Source organism: Manis javanica, chromosome 2, assembly GCF_040802235.1.
Source record: "Manis javanica isolate MJ-LG chromosome 2, MJ_LKY, whole genome shotgun sequence".
Taxonomy (NCBI): Eukaryota; Metazoa; Chordata; class Mammalia; order Pholidota; family Manidae; genus Manis; species Manis javanica.
This window is the reverse complement of record NC_133157.1, coordinates 11,261,170-11,280,881: the sequence shown is the minus strand read 5'-3', so window position 1 is coordinate 11,280,881 and position 19,712 is coordinate 11,261,170. Positions and strand designations below refer to the sequence as shown.

Genomic DNA, 19,712 nt, shown 5'->3' with positions numbered 1-19,712 from the left:
TTGCAGAAACATCAACCATTCTCAATGATTCCCATTTCATAAAGAAAAATCAGTTAGCCATATGACCTGTTTTAAGTAATCAAGGAAAACACTACAACATAACAGACAGCACTCATGTGGCCATAACATAATGCCAAACACTGCCCGGCACTTACACTATCTTAGAATCCTCACAACTCTGCAAACAAAGTGTAACAAAGCAGGAAAGAGGTTCGGATGTACCTGTCAAAGGTCAGACACTAGTAAGTGATGGAATCAGAACTGTGTGACACCAAAGTCCAATGCTCCTCCAATTCTACCAGTTACTCTTATAACAGTAGATTGCCTAACAGTTACCCTCATAACACTAGAATGGAAATCAGACTCATCACTTACTCAGTGTCCTTAAGCAAGTCATAACTTCTCTCAGCATTTTCTCATCTACAAGAGGGTTAGTCTAGCTGATCTCTGAAGTCCCCTCCAGCGCTATTATTCTTAGATTATGATTCACCACAACTTCAACTCTAGTTTGAGAGTAAAAGGTCTTATGCATACTTTTCTGAACAGAACAAGAAAAACGATACAAATAATGAGGAAGTCATGAGTAAAATTAATAGATTAGGATATAGCTTTTCATGCTGTAATATTAACAATCATCATAAAATATACTGTAAACACTAAGCAGGCATTGTGTACTTGTTTCATTCCAGACAACCAGAGCTTCCTTCTGACATAAACTTGGGCATTCAGCCAACAGACATCTCTGAAGATGCTAAGAACCTGTTGGCATGCAAAACAGGAACACCTAACTGAGGGGTTGCTATGAGGAGCAAATGCCTCATCATTAGTTTGTACAGGAAACACCATCTATTCTTTGAGGTAAATTATACAGTAATCAATGAAGATATTTGCCAAGCATTTCTGAGGAAAGGAGAGCAAGCTGCAGGAAATACTGAAAACTGACACATGGCACTTCAACACAAATAAAAACAAAAAATCCAAGAAATGTATTCAAGACCAGGTTTTCCTGCATTTGTGTTACATTGGTATTTGTCTAAGCTACCAAAATTAAGACATCTTCCTACAACAGCTACAATTTGAACACAATTCAGTATGTGCCAAACATTGTGCTGAGTCCTTTAGAGACATCACCCTAGTGTGCAGAGTTGTGAGGTATTTTCATTTTAAGGTCTTAGAGCTAGTAACTGGCAGAGAAAGAATCTGAAAGCAAATCTGACCAATTCCCAAAACCTGTACTCTTTATGAAATATTTTTGCTGGTTGCAAAGAATGAAACCTCATCCCTAAGGTAAAGCAGAAAAATAACATGTAATATTTGAGCCAAGTTACAAGGGCATTTAAAATTTTTCTAAATAAAAGTTTTTAAAAGCTTGAAATCCATTTATGGAAACACCTATTATTTAGAGTCACAAGGTTACTGTCAAAAATCTATACGTCTTTGGATAACTATCAATACACTTACACTCAGGACATTTGAGATGGCTACTGTTTCTATAGCTTATATTTTTGCTCTGCTCACATAACCTGAAAAAAAAATCTCTTTTGTCCAAAGTAGCCAGGAAGCTATCTTTTACATGATAACATCCTTTTTACCCAAAACCCAGCATATTTAACCAAATTACTCCAGGAACCTACTACTCAGAAGAAGTCATGTAATTCAAAACACAGAAGAAAACTGACAAGGTTTACAAGATGACTTACTAGGCACTTTCAGAGGAATGACTGAAAATTGGCCTATTAAAGTTCTTTTAAACTTTAAAAAGGCAAAAATGAACTTTGTTTTAAGCAGGGGCAACAGTGTAATTACAAAATCCTTCAACATACACATCTGAGTTATTTTTCATTGGAAATGAACCACCACTTTTTAAAAAATCTTAAAATGGGAAATCAATCAAGTTCTAATACTGTTAAGGCTAATCATTAGCTACCCAAGCAAATCAATTTATGATGTTAAAATTGAATCACATAATGATTCACTAAAAAATGGCAAGAAAAAATTTCTAAGAACAAATATCAGAAGTTGCATTCAATTTCTTCTGTTTATAATAATGCCCACTAAAGAGTTTCAAAGCTTATTTCCTATTTTGCTTTTCCCCTACAGATATGGATCACAACTGGACAGAAGAAACTGGCTACTACTGCAGATAATACCAGGATCAGCAAACTCAACTCCCCTTCTCTTTTACACCATCCTGTTAAGATGATCCCTTCTACTTGTGGCTTTTTGCTTGTCTACTGCCAAATTCAGTGATGAGAACATCCAACTTTTGGAACCAAACAGATATGAATTCAAATACCAGGTCCACAACTTACTAGTTAAGTGATTTTGAACTTACTGAACAAGGCTTAGTTTTCTTATCTGAAATACAATCACCATTCTGAAAGACTAGTGTGAAGATTAGAGATAATATGCATAAGGCACGTCTGTTATCACTACTGTTAATCATTATTTGCCTACACTTTTTAATGTTGTCATTGCTTTTAAGTGTAATGCATCCACTACTAAATAACATAAAAAAGATTCTTTATTTCTCACTGGCAAATCAGAGATGGGTAGAAAAGCTCTAGAGGTGACCCCTAATATGAACAACTGCTATTGTTAACCTTGTCAAAGGAGAAGATTATTTTAATTGTTTAAAGATTTGTTTCAATTGCTTAAAAGTTTTTAACTGCCTAATGAGTCGGGGGTTTTACTTTGGTGTGAGGGGAATGTGTTAGAACTAGGGAGAGTGGTGCCTGTTCAACATTATAAATAAACAAAATGCCACTGAATTTTTCAGTTTAAATTGATCTAAAAAATTAAATTTCAGAGGGAATGGAGAAAAACTACTCTAATTGTTTCTATTGAACATCATTAGATGCCAGCAATGTGACCAGTTAAAGTAAGATGATTTGAGGTTTTATGGTCCACATTTCTAAAGCAGAAGCCTGACATGGTGGAAGAGGCCCAAGCCTGCAAGTCAAGAAATCCACCTCCAGCCCAACTCCACCACAAATTAGGTGTGTGACTATAGACCAGTCCCTTAACCACTCTGGATATATCTTGAGTTCTACATCTATCAAAGAACAAAGCAGGGCTAAAAGAATCTCACAGGGTTCTCACAAGATGAAAATGTTATACTTTACATTCTTGGGCAAATCAATTATATAAAAGAAAATTGCCTAGATAAAATTTTGATTACAATACATGCTAAATTTGACAAACTAAAAACCTCCAGTTGGCTGAAAAATATGTTATCCTACTAAACAGGAAAATGTTCTCATCTCAGGTGAACTGGGTCCTATTGACTCTTATTTACTGGGAAACACACAGACCCTATAATGACAGTGCCAAAAGCATAATCACTGACATTACGATTTAAGCACAAAGGAAAATACTTAATTCAGAGATACTAATGTGGTAATAAGTTCAAGGTTGCCATTCCAAAACAAGTGGTAAACTACAAGGTTTTAAGTAATAAACTCAATGACATCTTTTTATTGAACTATTTTAAAATGTATCAAGTATAAAAATTAAAATATCAGAGATTTCTCAAGATGGCGGCGTGAGTAGGGCGGCAGAAATCTCCTCCCAAAACCATATATATTCTGAAATTACAAGAAATACAACTATTCCTAAAAGAAAGACCAGAAGATACAGTACAACAGACAGGCTACATCTACATCTGTGAGAACTCAGCATCTCACGAAAAGGGTAAGATACAAAGCTGTGACCCAGCGGGACCCGAGCACTCCCCCGAACCCAGCTCACTGGCAGGAGGAAAAGAATCAGAGTGGGGAGGGAGTGGAAGCACAGAACTGCTAAATAACCAGCCCTAGTAATCTGCACCAGGAGCACAGACACACATTGTACGGTGTACTGGATATCAGAGAAATGGAAAAGTAAAACCCGAGACTGAGACTGAGAACAGGTCCCCACAGTCAGCTCCCCTGGACAAAAGAAAAGCAGGCACTTTAAAAGTCTTAAAGGGACAAGGGCTTAACAGGTGGACAAAATCGTCCTGGCAGTCAGCCCAGCAGGCTGGGAATTTTAAGGAACTTCAGGCACTCTTAACCCCCTGGGTGGCAAAACAGCTCCGAAGCCCTTCACGGCGATAAGCAGTCTGCCGTTCATTACCCACTGCCGGCACTGCAAACCAGCTGACCTGCCATTGCTGCAGAACAGCTGGGAAGCAGCCCTGCCCACAGCAACCAAACAGTCTTCTCCCAGCACACAGCTAACCGGGCTAGACCCAGAGACTGCCCCCTGCATACAGCTGCCCGGCACAGGCAGAGGAAGACAGCACAAAGTCCAGAAGGCAAAAAGGGGCGTTGTTCTTGCAGAAGAACACAGTCTGTTCGTCTGCGACCCCTGCCAATGCCTGAGGCTATCCTGAGGGCCACCCTGCCCACGGCAGCTCAGGGGATTAACCCAGAGGCTGCTTCCTGTGTGCAGTTAACCGGCACAGGCAGCAGAGAAAGGGAAGGCAACCAGCAAGCAGGAAGGGACTTTGTTCTCTCAGCTGACACATGCACCACTCACCGGCTATCACTTCTATCAACACGAAAAGGCAGAATAACCTGGTCTGGTCCAAAATCACTCAAACGCCAGAGAGGGCCTGGTGAGACAGATATAACCAATCTTCCTGAAAAAGAATTAGAGTGAAAGTCATAACCATGCTGATGGAGTTGCAGAGAAATATGCAAGAGCTAAGGGATGAAGTCTGGAGGGAGATAATAGAAATGAAACAAGCAGTGGAAGGTCTTTGAGTAAACTGGATGAGATGCAAGAGACTGTAATGGAATAGAAATGAGAGAACAGGAATACAGAGAAGCTGAGGCAGAGAGAGATTAAAGGATCTCTAGGAATGAAAGAATATTAAAGAGAACTGTGTGAGCAATCCAAAAGGAACAACATTCACATCATAGGAGTACTAGAAGAAGAAGAGAGAGAAAAAGGGAAAGTGTCTTTGAAGAAATAATTGCTGAAAACTTCCCCAAGCTGGGGAAGGAAATAGTCTCTCAGACCATGGAAGCCCACAGATCTCCCAACACAAGGGACCCAAGACATATAATAATTAAAATGGCAAAGATCAAAGACAAGGACAGGGTATTAAAAGCAGCCAGAAAGAGAAAAAAGACCTCCTACAAAGGAAAACCCATCAGGCTATCATCCAACTTCTCAACAGAAACCTTACAGGCCAGAAGAGAATACCATGATATTTTTAATGCAATGAAACAGAAGGGCCTTGAACCAAGAATACTGTATCCAGCAAGATAATCATTTAAATTTCAAGGAGAGATTAAACAGTCTCCAGATAAGCAAAAGCTGAGGGAATTTACCTCCCACAAACCACCTCTACAGAGTATTTTAAAGGGACTGCTCTAGATGGAAGTACCCCTAAAGCTAAATAGTTGTCACCAGAGAAAATAAAATCACAGCAAAGAAAGCAGACCAACCAAATACTAACTAAAGGCAAAAAATAAAATCAGCTATCCACAAAAGCAGTCAAGGGAAACACAAGAATACAGAATAAAAAACCTAACATACAAAGAGTGGAGGAGGAAGAATAAGAAGGGAGAAAAATAAAGAATGATCAGACTGTGTTTATAATAGCATAATAAGTGAGTTAAAGTTAGACAGTTAGTAAAGAAGCTACCCTTGAACTCTGGTAACCACAAATCCAAAGCCTGCAATGGCAATAAGTACATATCTATCGATAATCACCCTAAATGTAAATGGGCTGAAGGCACCAATCAAAAGGACAGAGTAATAGAATGGACAGAAAAGCAAGACCCATCTATATGCTACTTACAAGAGTCTCACCTTAAACCCAAAGACATACACAAACTAAAAGTGAAGGGATGGAAAAAGGTACTTCATGCAAACAATCTCTTGGACATAAACATGAGCAACTTCTTCATCAAGGTATCTCCATGGGCAAGGGAAACAAAAGCAAAAATGAATAAGTGGGACTACATCAAGCTGAAAAGTTTCTGTACAGCAAAGGACACCATCAGTAGAACAAAAAGGCATCCTACAGTATGGGAGAACATATTCAAAAATGACATATCCGATAAAGGGTTGACATCCAAAATAAATAAAGAGCTCACACACCTCAACAAACAAAAAGCAAATAATCCAGTTAAAAAGTGAGCAGAGAATCTGAACAGACACTTCTCCAAAGACAGATGGCCAACAGGCACATGAAAAGATGCTTCAGATTGCTAATCATCAGAGAAATGCAAATTAAAACCACAATGAGATATCACCTCACACCAGTTAGGACGGCCACCATCCAAAAGACAAACAACAAATGTAGACTAGGATGTGGAGAAAGGAGAACCCTCCGACACTGCTGGTGGGAATGTAAGTTAAATTAGTTCAACCATTGTGGAAAGCAGTACAGAGGTTCCTCAAAAAACTCAAAGTAGAAATACCATTTGACCCAGGAATTCCACTCCTAGGAATTTACCCTAAGAATGCAGAAGCCCAGCTTGAAAAAGACATATGCACCCCTATGTTTATCGCAGCACTATTTACAATAGCCAAGAAATGGAAGCAACCTAAGTGTCCATCAATAGATGAATGGAAAAGAAGATGAGGTGCATATGCACAATGGTAAGAAGAAAACAAATCTTACTATTTGCAACAACATGGATGGAGCTAGAGGCTTTATGCTCAGTGAAATAAGCCAGGTGGAGAAAGACAAGTATCAAATGATTTCACTCATCTGTGGAATATAAGAACAAAGGAAAAACTGAAGGAGCAAAACACCAGAAGACTCAGAACCCAAGAATGGACTAACAGTTACCAAAGGGAAAGAGACTGTGGAGGATGGGTAGGAAGGGAGGGATAAGGCGAAAAAGGGGATTACGATTAGTACACATAATGTAGCGGGTGTAGGGGGGGCATGGGGAAGGCAGTATAGCACAGAAAAGACAAGTAGTGACTCTATAGCATCTTACTATGCTGATGGACAGTGACTATAATGGGGTATGAAGTGGGGACTTGATAATGAGGGGAATCTAGTAAATAACCACAATGTTGCTCATGTAAGTGTATATTAATGATACCAAAAAAATTGTATACATGAATCAACATTACTTTGCAAAAAATTCTTTTTTCCTATAAATAACTTTGGTTTAAAAACTCCTGCTACAAGGTTCTGAAAAAGATATACATCTAAAAGAACCTTATTCAATTCTTAAATTTGCCTGGAAGAGAAGCTACATCCTCTGATATCTTCTGGTATTTTGTTAAGTGCAGGTTGTTAAAGAAATGTTTTGGAAACTAACACTTCAACTACCATTAATTAGGATAGAAGCCTTGTCTTCCTCCAATGCGCCTCTAAATCCTAAGGGAAAAAAAGGTATGGCATGATCACAGAAAACTTACCTCAAAGTGATCTCAACAGAGTGATCAAGGTGACTAACTGGGAACCCTCTATGTTGTTTTCAAAGGATTAAGACAGAAATGCTTTGATATCCATGGCCAATGAAGCAGCAGTAAAAGAAAGTTCAAAGGATAACATTTACATTGTATCAAACTACTGAGAATACATGTGCTTTACAACACAGAGCGATTTGTCTAACAAACTTAGTCAACAGGTAGAGCCTCTTAAAAATCCAAAGAAACCATCTGGATGCCTTATCAGAAGTTTTCTAAATAATTATCTAGATTCACACAGCAGTAATGGATGCAGTAATTAGTCCCAGTTCTCTTTCTGGAAGTTAGTTTTATCAAAATGAAGGCATAAAGCCACAGATGCACTTCCTTTCTAAAACGATTCAATTTTCTTTTTTATCAGAAAATCGTCACCTGGATGTCACCACCAGACTTGCAAACTGAATACCAAAACTAAACTTGCCCCTCCTGATCCCACTTATCTGGGTTCCTAACTTCTCTTCAGGGCACCCCAGCCTACACAGTCAACTAGGCTTGAAACTTGTAGACTTACTGCTCAGCCCTCACATCCAGTTATCAAATTACACCAGTTCCCAGGCATCCTCTCTATATCCATTTCCACTACCTTTGCCACTTTTTCCTCAAACAGCATCTTAATCAGTGTACTCATTTCAGCCTCTTTTTACATAAAGTTGCCAAATTTATAAAGATAGCCCTAATTTAAACCCTAGTATTACTCAAAAACCTTTTACTGAAGCTTCACTGTTGACAAAATAAAGTTTGAATTCCTCATTCTTACCTTCAAGGCCTTCTATCAATGGCTCCAACATTCCTTTCCAAACAAACTTGCACTCGGCCAATTCATTTCATATTCCCTTATCTTTAGATAAGTGAATCATGAGTTCATAACTATGCTCCCAGCTATGTCCCTTCCCATAGAAATCTTGAGCATTGTTATTTTGTTACTGCAATTCCCTCCATATGGAATTCTCTTTCCCATTTTCTCCTAATCTAATCTTGTTTTATGTGGCTCAGCACAGATATCACATACCACATCCTCTCTTAAATCTCTCCCTTATTTCCCTTAGCTAGAAATAATTTCTTACTCTTCTGAATTCCTGGAACATTTTATCTCTTTAAGTACTTACCTTTTCAAAAAATATATGTTATCATACTATTACCTCCCCTAATGGGCTTTTAGCTCTTAAAGGTCAGGATCTGTGTATAGTTTATCTTTGCATCCCCCACTGCAATGTGCAGAATGCATAAAAAGGACTTCAAATTATGGTGAATTAATAAAACCTATTAAAAAGGACATTCATGAGAAGAAAAACAGAAATACATCAGAAAACGACTTCAAGGTACATAGTATTCCACAGGAAAACCAAAATTCCAACTAAAACATTACAACTATGGCATTCTTCACCAACTAACACACCACAACTAATAAGACTAATTCATTCAAAAAATATTCAAGTGCCTATTTAGTGCCAGGCACTGTTCTAGGTGCTTAGAAGCTACAGAATATAAAATAAAACTAACATTAATGTTTTCCTGCATGTAGCTTATACTCTAGTGAAGAGAAAAAGGCAACAAAATAATTAAAATATAAGTTACATGGTTTAACGGGTAAGGGAAGGGAGGCTACGGAGGACCAGACGCAGGAGCTGTCATTTTAGCTAAGCTGCCATTCATGGTAAGGAAGGTCTCACAGGAAAAAGATATGTGCAAAGACCTGAAAAAGATGTAGCCAAGCATATATCTGAGAAGCAACAGGGCGAACAGCAAATGCAAAGGACCTCAGACAGGAATATGCCTGGCATTTCTAAAGAAACAGCAAGATGGTCACTGTTGCCAGAATAGAGTAGGCAATAAGAAAAGTAAGAGGAGATGAGGGCAGAGAAGAAAGAGAAGGGACTCACACACAGTGTTACAGGACTTAGTCTTTTACTCTGAGCAAGACGGGCAGTCACTGAGGGTTCTCACCCGGAGACAGACATTACCAAAAGTAGTAACTTTCCTGTTTAAAAGGATCATTCCTGCTTTACTGAAAACAGACTGTTAAGGAGGCAAGAGCAAAGAAGGGCTACAGCAATAATTCAAAAGAATTGATAAAGACTTAAATCAGCAGAGGTGATGGAAAGTGGGTCAGATGTGGTGGGTGAGAGAGAAAGGGAGTCAAGGATGACTCCAAGTTTTGGCCTGAACAAGGAAAAATGGAGAAGTTGCTATTTATTAAAATGGGGAAGGAAGACTACAAGAGGGGCAGAGGGAAGGGAGGGCAGGGTAAAGATGAGGAGTTGTTTGGGACAAGTTCAGTTTGAGATGCTGATAAAATATTTAAGTGAAGGTTACCAACTTATTTCCCTGTCTGGTCCCGGAAGATGACTGGTTAGCCAGAGATGGGTAAGATTCCTCAACGGAGGAACAACCTAAGACAGGCACAGTCGCAGGGGGGCCATCAGGTGAGAAATTGGGGATCAACAGAGGTGAGGCTTAGAACCTCATCCCCCCCCTGTTTTGAGAGAAATCTTCTGCATCTGTGGATGCTTTGCTGCCCTTGTCTAGCTTGGATTAATACTTAGCTTATAGGCACACACCTGATCATCTACATTTGCTTTCTTACACCACTAAACTATGTTTTCTACCTTTATCTTGCATCTACCTACCACTTCAGCATTTTATTAAAAATAATAATAATAATAAGGGAGAAATGTGGGATTCACATATAAATCAAGTATAAAAATCAAACGAATATTCATATTTGACCTGATTGTTTATAGTTCATAATACGTGATCAAAACCGAAAGTTTCTGTGATGACTGCCCTTGTACTGTTCACCATGTAAGAACTTATTCACTATGTAAGAATTTGTACACCATGTAAGAACTTGTTCGTTGTGCTTCAGAAGATCCGAGACTGATGAGAATTAGACTTGGGTGGATTAATGATTGTGCATTGAGTCCCCTGTACAGAATTTTATTGTTGTTAACTGTTAACAACCATTTGATCAATAAATATGAGAGATGCCCTCTCAAAAAAAAAATATTTAAGTGAAGGTATCAAAGTATGCAGAGGGATGTGCAAGCCTAAAGTTTCAGACATAAAAACTGGGGAGTCATCAATACATACATAGTATGTAAACCCACGAGATTGGCTGAGATCACCAAGAGAAGGAGAATAAAGAACAGAGATCCCATGGAGCAGTCCAGTAGCAAAAGGTAGGAGTAATGAGGAAGAACCAAGAAAGGAGACTGAGAAGCCAAGGAGGTAGGAGGAAACCCAGAGAAGTGTGGTGTCCTAGAAACCATAGTGAAAAGTATTTCAAGAAAGGAGGCATCTGCTGCACCAAAAGCTGCTAACAGATCAAAGAATTAAATGTGGTGGTTTCGACAATAGAGTGATGGGGTTGAAAGTCTCATTAGAGTAAGTTCAGGAAAGAACAAAAGAACTGAAGGAGAAACTTTATCAAAAAAATTGAGAAACTGGACTGTAGCTAGGATAGTGTGGTCAAGAAAGAGTTGTTTAAAAAAAAACAGATGAAATAACGGCATAGACTTTCACTGAAAGACTCAAATATCCCAATGAAGAAAAACTTCAGTAGGTTAATACGCAGTAATTGCAGAGCACTATTACTCTTTGCGATACTAAGGCATTTGGGGTAGTTGAAGGTGGTGGTGGGAGGGGCATAATTCTAATTCACATGCCATTCGAGACTCAGAGGAGAGGCTGGGTCATTCACTGAGAAACTTCATGTGAGGCGTTTTATAGTTGTTTCTTTTAAGCTCAAAATAAGTTCATGACGTATTATCTTTACATTACAGATAAGGAACCAGAAGCTCAGAAAGAGCTAGCAATTTGATTAACTCACAAAGCTGGTGAGTGCTAGAGCTGTTTCAAATCCACCTCCTTCAGAATATTAGATAAGGAATTACTGTTAATTTAGGGAGTTAAAATAATTTTGTGAGATTTTTTAAGGCTCTTATCTATTAGAAATACATACCAAAGATTTATGAATGAAAATACATGATGTTTAAAATCTGCTGTAAATACTCCAGCAAAGACAACAACAAAAAGCGACTGGAGGGAGGGACAGATGAAACAAGAGCAGCAAAATGCTGGTAACTGCTGAAGCTAGTTGATGGGTATGTGGAAGTTCACTGGGCTGTTCTCGTTTATGTAAATTTGAAAATGCCATAATGAAAAATAAAAATCCAAGTCCCTGAGTCAGATTTTTCTCATTCTGCTCAGTCCTCCCTTAAAAAAAAACACTTATGTTCTCCAGTTTAAAATTTTCTCATCTTCTTTAAGAATCCTCATTATAATTCTGCAGATTAAGGGTTTTATTCCAATATTATACATGAGGACAGAGATCCACAGCTAGTAAATACAAGGATGAGATCTCCAAGCCAAGTCTTCCAGTGTCAAAAACATTCTTCATCTACTCAATACAACAGCAATCAAGGTTACACACAGGGTCATCTCTGGGCAAACCCATAAGGAGAGTCCACTTAAGTTGCTAAGTCCACCCTTTTGCCCAGATTCACTGCTATTGCATAATCGTAGCACTGGGTTTCCTCAGAAGGACAAGCATTATTCCAGGCAGTCCTTGAAAAGACTTGCACTAAAGGGCTTGACTAAAAGAGGTAAGTTTCAATTTCACCCAGCCATCAATCTCTTTGCCAAATTCAAGGACTAACAGCAATTTGATATACAACTTCTGAAAAGGTGTTCTGAAAGCCTCTCTCTGCTCTAGAGTCAAGTCTTTGTGCCTTCATTTCTCCAAATAGAATACTCTGCTGTTTACCTATACACTACACAGCTATCATAGGAATAAAAGTCCAAGTATGTGAACTCTGAGCTCTAGAAATAAGGGACACTACTTGACAATCATACTGACCAATTTCAAAAGCCAACTTTGTATAATTCCACATTTATCACAAAGCTTGTATATCAGAAAACATCACAGTTACTACTTATTTTTAAGATACCACCTTTTACAAGCCTCATCACTTATGCATGTTCTTCCACACTAACCTTGATATTATTATAAGCTTATTTACACCTTACTTAAAAAATGGATAATATGCATACCAAGGGCTCCAGATGTTTATCCTCTCAACCTACATTATTAAAAATGCAACACCTTTGCCCTATAGTTCACTACTTTATTTGCAAAAACTGAGTTGTGCACATTCACTAAGAGCTACCCAGAACTCTATACTTTATTAGGGTAAAATGTAAGTTGCCTAAGCTGTACAAAAGTCTATGATTAGATGCAATGTTTGAGGGGTTTCAAATTTACATGGTATTATAAACATAGAAAGAATGAACTGCCTCCACCTTAATTTTTTTAAATAAGCCACTTCTTTATCAGGTCACTACCTAGCTGTCTTAAAATGTACTGATTTTCAGTTAGGCTGACTGAATATAGGTAAACAAAGTTACAGACTCCATTGCCATATTAAGGGACAATCTATCGAGGGAAGGATCTATTCTTCACTTACTACCGAGCACAAAGAAATCTTAGGTCTGACACAAAACACACCTGTCAAGCCTAAAGTCAGTGCATGTCTGCAGAATTAAAATGGCAAAACATGTAAGCATAGTAATAAAATAAAATAAAATAAAATCTAGATAAGAGTCTTTTAGGACAATTACTATTTGCTCTATGTCAATAGTATTAATATGGTTAAACTCAATTCATAAACAAAATGCTGATTTGCCCAACAGCATATAAAAAGCCCTGGCACCTGGAAAACTGCAAAGAGGAGGAAATTCTGCAGGTGAAGTAAGGAACTACATCTTACCCATGACCCAGAAATGCCTATGAATTTATTGCACAGCCTGCTGCAGAATTCTCACTTTTCAAATGGAAATGAACCATGAAGTCACCCAATGCAAGGCTGTGATTTTATTATTGATATAATCAATTGTACCCTTTTACACTGTGCTAAAGTTAACTACAAAATGCAGATGTTCTACACAGTGCTAGCTCTGTCAAGTTAAGAACATTTGAATTATCAAATAACTAAAATTTAGGACTGCTTCATTCGCTCAGCAACACAAATCTGAGGAATATTTTCTGAGAGACAGACACCATACTTCTCAAGAATGATGCACTTACAGGACCGTTAGGACAAGAAATAACCCAAATTAGGCATTAAAGTGACCAGTCAGGTCAACATTTGGTCTCCTTGATATTCAATGCAAGACCTAAAAGTTAAAGATCTACAGATCTTTCGGTCTCTGACCATTTAAATATCCATATCATGATTAATCTGGCCTCATTACTTTATTTCTGTCGGTTTTAACTGCCATATAAATTTAACTTACATTTCTCAATAAACAATTTTCTAAAATTAGACTGGATTAAGCCTCTCATAGTTATCTCTAAGAAGTTTTTCTACAGATGAACAAATTTTTTTTAAAACAACTAATTTTCCAGTAAAAGGATCTATGCAAAACAAAACCAAAGGGCAGTAAGTTAGGTAATGGTATCCAAGAATGTTATGTAAGGGTAAACTATTAAGAGGAGATCAGTTAGCACAGAAAGACTACTATCAGACCTGGGTATTACCACGCTCAAAGCAATTAATGTCTAATATAGCAACTTACTATTTACATTTTTGCAATGCCAATCATGACTGCCATCTGGAGGTTTTTTACAACTAATAAACCAAACATAGCACTTAAAAACCATTCCCCCTCAAAAAGAGCATAACCGGTCAGTGGGCTTGGGAATGTCAAATGGATGGGTAATCTGATAACTAAAACTTAAAAAAGGAAAAATTATTCAATGAATCTGAAAAAGGAGGTTTAATGCCACTAGAAGAAGGCATATCTCTATTTTTTCTGTTCAAGTCATTTAGAATTAATCACTTTTCTGCAAAACAGATAGGAAAAATGTATTATATTTATTATTCCTGATTTAATAATTGAATTCACTGAGTGAGAGACATATTCTGTCTCTGGAAATTCATGCTTAGAAACAATCGGGCTACAGCTAGAACTCAGAATCTCTTTCACAAGCTTCTGCTCAGACTCAAGAATTCAAATCAGCACAAACACTCAGCTGCAGAAATAAGCCAGGAAAGATAAGCCCACAGTAGAGCAAAGAATGAACTAACTTCAATTTAAAGTTATCTCTGATATTCACAGAAGTTTCATCTCTATCCATATTTCTCTCTACAAATTAACCCACATAATGCCAAGTTCTAAAGTACTAAATATTTGACTAGCTTAAGGAAAAAAGGAATTAAAAAATAGTATCTATTCCCTGTAATTTACATAGTTCTAATCTTCCTGAAAGACTTAAACTTGTTTTATATAAACCATCTCATGTCTCATGGGAGGTTGATGAAGAGTCAGGTTTCTGGAGGAAAAACAAGCACAAAGGGATTAAATATCTTGTCCAGCAAGTCACCAGTGAAAATAAAACCAGACCCAATTATTTAGCCTACAAAGTCTAAATAATCTGCTTTTCTTGGTTCATAAATTTAGGACAATATTTTAAAGTGCCTACAAATTATCCCAAACTATAGAGCTTCATGGAACAATACATATAATCAGAACGCTATGCCAGAGTTTTCTAAGGAAGGAAGTACTGCTTGCCCCAAATCAATAAAATGAACTAACACAATGAACTTAAAAAATACCAGGAGGAAACAATAGCCATATTGGAGAGAATTTTCAAAGGTCATTCTATTCATCTTATATCCTTCTGCTCAAATTCTCTGCCAGGGAGCCAGAGGGGTCAGACATGCATGCCTTATAATTATATGCTCCTTCTGTACATATATCAAATTTCAAAATACATTGCTAAAAGTTTCAATCAAAGGCATATTACACTTTAAAAACCTTTCCCTCCAAAAATAAAATCTTACAGCAATGCTTTCAGAGCATTATTTTGCTGCCTTCATGACATACTTCAAATCTGGATTTTAAAAATCATTAGCTTCCAGGTTATTCTTTAAATATTTATATTTACAGATTCAGATTACTTAAAATGTGGCATTCTGCTCAGCCCTCAGTATGTTTAGGTAGGATTCCCACTTCCACTCAAACCTATTATTTGAACTTACAATGGCTGCATTAAAATACTTCCGAAACTGACAAAAGAAGAGAACTACTCAACCCGGAAAGCCTCCCAAGGTATCAAAGCAGATCTTTTACTTGGAATCGTACTACATACCACGTTATGCACTACATGAAGCCCAAAAACGGTAACTGAAGTCATTTCTTCAACATGCTGAAATAATTTATTTTTTTGCAAAATCTGACAAGACTGAATTTTCAACTGTCAAAAGAGAAATCATTTTCCAAGGTTCTGGAAAACCCTGCTTACTAAGGCAGTCTCAAAGCAGTTTCCTTAATCCTTCAAAATCCCAAAGAATCTAACACAAGCCACAGAACACTAAAAGAGACTTCGCTGAAACGTCTGTGCTCAAACCCCTAAAGGTTATTTCCTATGTGTTTGGCAAGCTGATGGCACTATGTCCACACAGCCCCAGAAATCTTTCCTCAATAAAGCTAACACTACACTCCCCAACTCAAATCAAAATACCAGAAAATCGAAAAGACTCCAACTAAATTTTACGTAAACTATTAGGGAGGAAAAACCAATAACTCAGGTTTTTGCACCTTGAAAGAGAAGTAGAGTCGCAGAGCTCTATTCCTGCCACTTTTAGGAGCTGTAAGTACAATAACTCATCTGACTCTATATAGCATAGCACTAAGATATTACATCACTCAATGCCTGAAACTGTCCCATTACCCAGAAAGCACCAGGGTATCTGACACACTGCACCAAGGTATCCCTTCCTCTGATACACAGCCCTCAAACGCTACTGACACAGGGCCCTGCTCTCCTGCATTATCTTAAGACATCTGCCCTGCACCTGCTATAATACTTTTATTCACTCTCAGTGCACTCCTCATGATCCCGCGTATAGCTCTTCTACCTTGCCCACTCATCAGGGTAATGTGCTAGGACGATACACCACCACACACCTCCTCTAAACTTGGAAGTGTGTACTCATCTGTCCCCTATCCCTTCCCCATTCACTGGGTTCTGTAATTCATGATTTCTCTGATTCTAGATGCTTGAACTTTCAGATAATAGTACATAGTTTAATGTTCTCCGTTTTCCATTAATATCGTTCCAGGATACACACACATACCCCCACACTCTCCAGTTCCTCTCAGTCTGGAATTTAACCCCTCCTCCTTTCATTTTTCCTTTTTCCAGGTTTTGCACCCTGCTCTTTTTTATACTTGCAGGGACCTAAAAAATTTGGCCCCTTTATTCTCTCAAGACTGTTTTCCAATCTCTCTTCCCATACTTCAGCACCCTGCTCCTTCCATACTGTTTTAAGCAACCTGTTTTCCTAACACTCTCCAACCTAACAGTTATTTCCCGCCCTAAACCTGAACACCCTCCTCCCCCCACCACCCCAATCAAATACACAACTATGTTGTCAGACATGCCCACACATCCCTCTCTTGCCCTTCCCTTACTCCATGATAGGTACTCTACATCCTCTATCCAAAAATACCGTTTTCCTTTCACTCCTTCAATTCCCTACCTCTCCCCTTCTACCAAAATCTAGCGCTCCAAACCCACGCGTCCCCCCTTCCACATACAGTACTCCAGAACTGTAGACCTTCCCTTCCAACCTATCCCCTGCTGTCCTCCCACCAACTTCCCTTCACACTCCCACCAGCCCACCACCCTTCCTTCTCCCCGACTTCCCTTCACATTTCCTGCCCCAGAAACATTTCCTTCCATCTGTCCCCTCACCTCACCTGCAACTCCAAAATTTCCCTCACCCGGTAAACCTTTGGCGCTACAGCTCGCACAAACTCCTCTACCTGTCCCCCCCAACGTCCCCTCCCCACCTAAATATCCCTCCCTCTCTTGCTACTCCCCTACCTCCATCCATACTTGTGAAAAGAACACTCTTCATTTCACTCACTTCTACCTTCTAAATGCCCTGCACACCTCAGTGTCCAGACATTTCCTCTCCATCCCAGCACCCTACTCTACTGCCCCCACTTCTGCCGCCAACTCCTCCAACTTGGGCCCTATTCCAATCACCCACCCCCTTCACCCCATACGCATCTCCCCTGAGTGCCCCCACCACAGAGGTAGCTGCTGCTCCCCCCCAGATCCTCTTCTCACCGGTCCTCCCTCCAGTGGCCTGCCTGTCCAGCCTTGGCACCCTCCCGCCTCCCCTACACACCTCCTGGCCAGACCTTGTCTTCCCGTCCCTCACAGGTCCCCTGAAGCCTCCGGGCCTCCCCTCACACACACACCTCGTGCCTCAACACCCTCCATTTCCCTCACCATCATTAGAGACAGCCCCTGACACTCTCCCTCTGTCTCCCTTTGCATGCTCAACCCGCCACATTTCCTCACACCCAGGCACCTTCCTCCACGTTCCTCCTCACATGTGGGTCGCTGGCCTCCCTCCTGTCGGCACCCGTCCCTGCCCCTCACGCGCAGCCCCGACCGGGACGTCCGCCGCTTCCATTCCTCCCTCGAGTCCTTCCTCTTCTTCCACTCCCATCACTCGCCCCGACCCTCTCCAAGGCCTCCCGCACACCCTCCAGAGCCACCCGCCCAGCCCCCAAGCTGTCCCTCCACCTGCCTGAATGTCCTCCATCCCTCTGCCACTCGCCCTGACCCTCCTGGGCCTCCACACCTGCCGGAAGGCCCTCACTCTCCAGTGGGCCGGATCCCTCCGCCCTTCATTCTCCCCCAAATCTGCCTACACCCGCCACATGCCCCCCAAAACCTTCCCCCCCCCGGCCCCTGCCCCCAGTGTCCTCCAACACCTGCCCAGAGCCCGGAGCCCTCCATCCTACCCTGACCCCTCGACGCTGGGTGCCCCCACAATGCCCTCGCCCTCCCCTCGCTCGGGCCAGGACCCCGTACCCGCAAAGGTGAGGAAGGCGGCCGCTGCCCTTGCTCAGAGCGGTTGGGTCACCGCGCGGCAGCGGCAGCCACAATGCCGGAACCCCAGAGGCCGTGATTGCTCCCTGCTTTCCGCCCGGGCCGCGGCCGTCGCCGCTGCTAAGGACGCACAACAAACAATGCGGGGCCCGGCCGGCTCCGCCAACCGCCTCAACCGCCGCCCGCCCGGGACGGCCCGCCGCGCAGGCGCCTGCCCCGTCGCCGCAGCCTACCCGCGCCGCCGCGCTCTGCCCGCGCCCGGTCCTTGCTCCAACTCCGCCGCCGCCGCCACCTCGTCCGCCCGCGTCTCCGGCGCCTAAGCCCAGTGGCGGCGGCTGCGGCGGTTGCTGCCCTGGTGGCGCTCGCGGCTCCCGTCTCCGCTTCGGCGGCGGCGGCGGCGAGCACGTGACGCTGCCGAGCGCGCCCATTGGCCGGGACGGGGGGCGGGCCCCGCGGCTGCTGGGGAACGGAAAGCCCGCCCCCTCACTCGCCGCGCGCCCCCTCCACGCGCACCCTGCCGTACCTGAGAGCACCAGCCAGCGCCCGCCGCCGCCGCGCCGCGCCACCGCCTGCGCCAACTGCGCACCTGGGAGCGCGCAGGGAGCACACGGAGGTGGCGGCCGCATGCACCTGTGAGCGGACGCTTACGTAAACTGCGTCTCCGCTTTTCTCCCAGGGCCAGGCTTCCGGCCGCAGTAGCACCTTAGCCCCGCTGCGCTAGCGGCGTAACTGCTGTGGAGCACGGACGACGAGCGGCGCAGGGAGGCGAGCGAAATGCACGGAAACTTCGTAACTTCCGATTCTGGGAGCGGCTTGGGCCACCGCAGCAGGCCAGTCTCCCCAGGCCCGCGCCTCAGTGACGGGTGCCTCCCAGCCCCAGCCACTACGCAAGCGGAATAGGCGCTCAACGCCTTCCTTAGGTGGAGGAGGGGGATGCCAGTGGTCTTTGACTTGTTAAAAGGTCGATCCCAGCCTCCGCCCCTCCAACACTTACCAGCTGTGTGACCTTGACCAAATTACAGAACCACTCGGAACCTCAGTTTCCTGGCCAGAAAAACTGGGACAATAATTTCGATTTAGGAGCTGTTGGAGAGATGGAAAAAGACAATAGGTGTGAATTCTTCTCGCACTTAGCAGGCACTAAACAGAAATTGCAGTTCAGTCCGCAACCACCTCTCCTCCCACCTGTAATGGACCTCTCTGACTTCCTTAGAGTTAGGTAAGACTTTGGCTGAACACCCACCTGGCCAGGGCTGGGGAAGAAATGAAGGTCTGCTTTTTATTTTATAGTCACTAGCTGACACCTTCTTGGTACCCAGCAATCTGCCAGCAAGTTTGACCTCTACTGAGCGTACCTGCTGCATGCCAG

The 19,712-nt window shown here is 41.6% G+C and overlaps 1 protein-coding gene across 19 annotated transcripts in view; it reads right to left on the bottom strand.

Annotated features, from left to right (window-relative positions):
- The window catches only part of STRBP (spermatid perinuclear RNA binding protein), a 171,114-nt gene extending 152,371 nt beyond the window's left edge, over positions 1–18,743 (bottom strand). For 11 of the 19 annotated variants that reach the window (XR_012126349.1, XR_012126353.1, XR_012126350.1 and 8 more), the window contains exon 1: positions 18,577–18,743. The gene's annotated coding sequence lies outside the window, so the exon portion shown is untranslated. Of the gene's footprint in view, positions 1–18,325; positions 18,483–18,576 lie in introns of those variants that run through there. The other 8 variants (XR_012126358.1, XM_073224929.1, XM_073224928.1 and 5 more) reach the window with 4 other exon arrangements.
- Between the last annotated feature and the right edge of the window lie 969 nt (positions 18,744–19,712).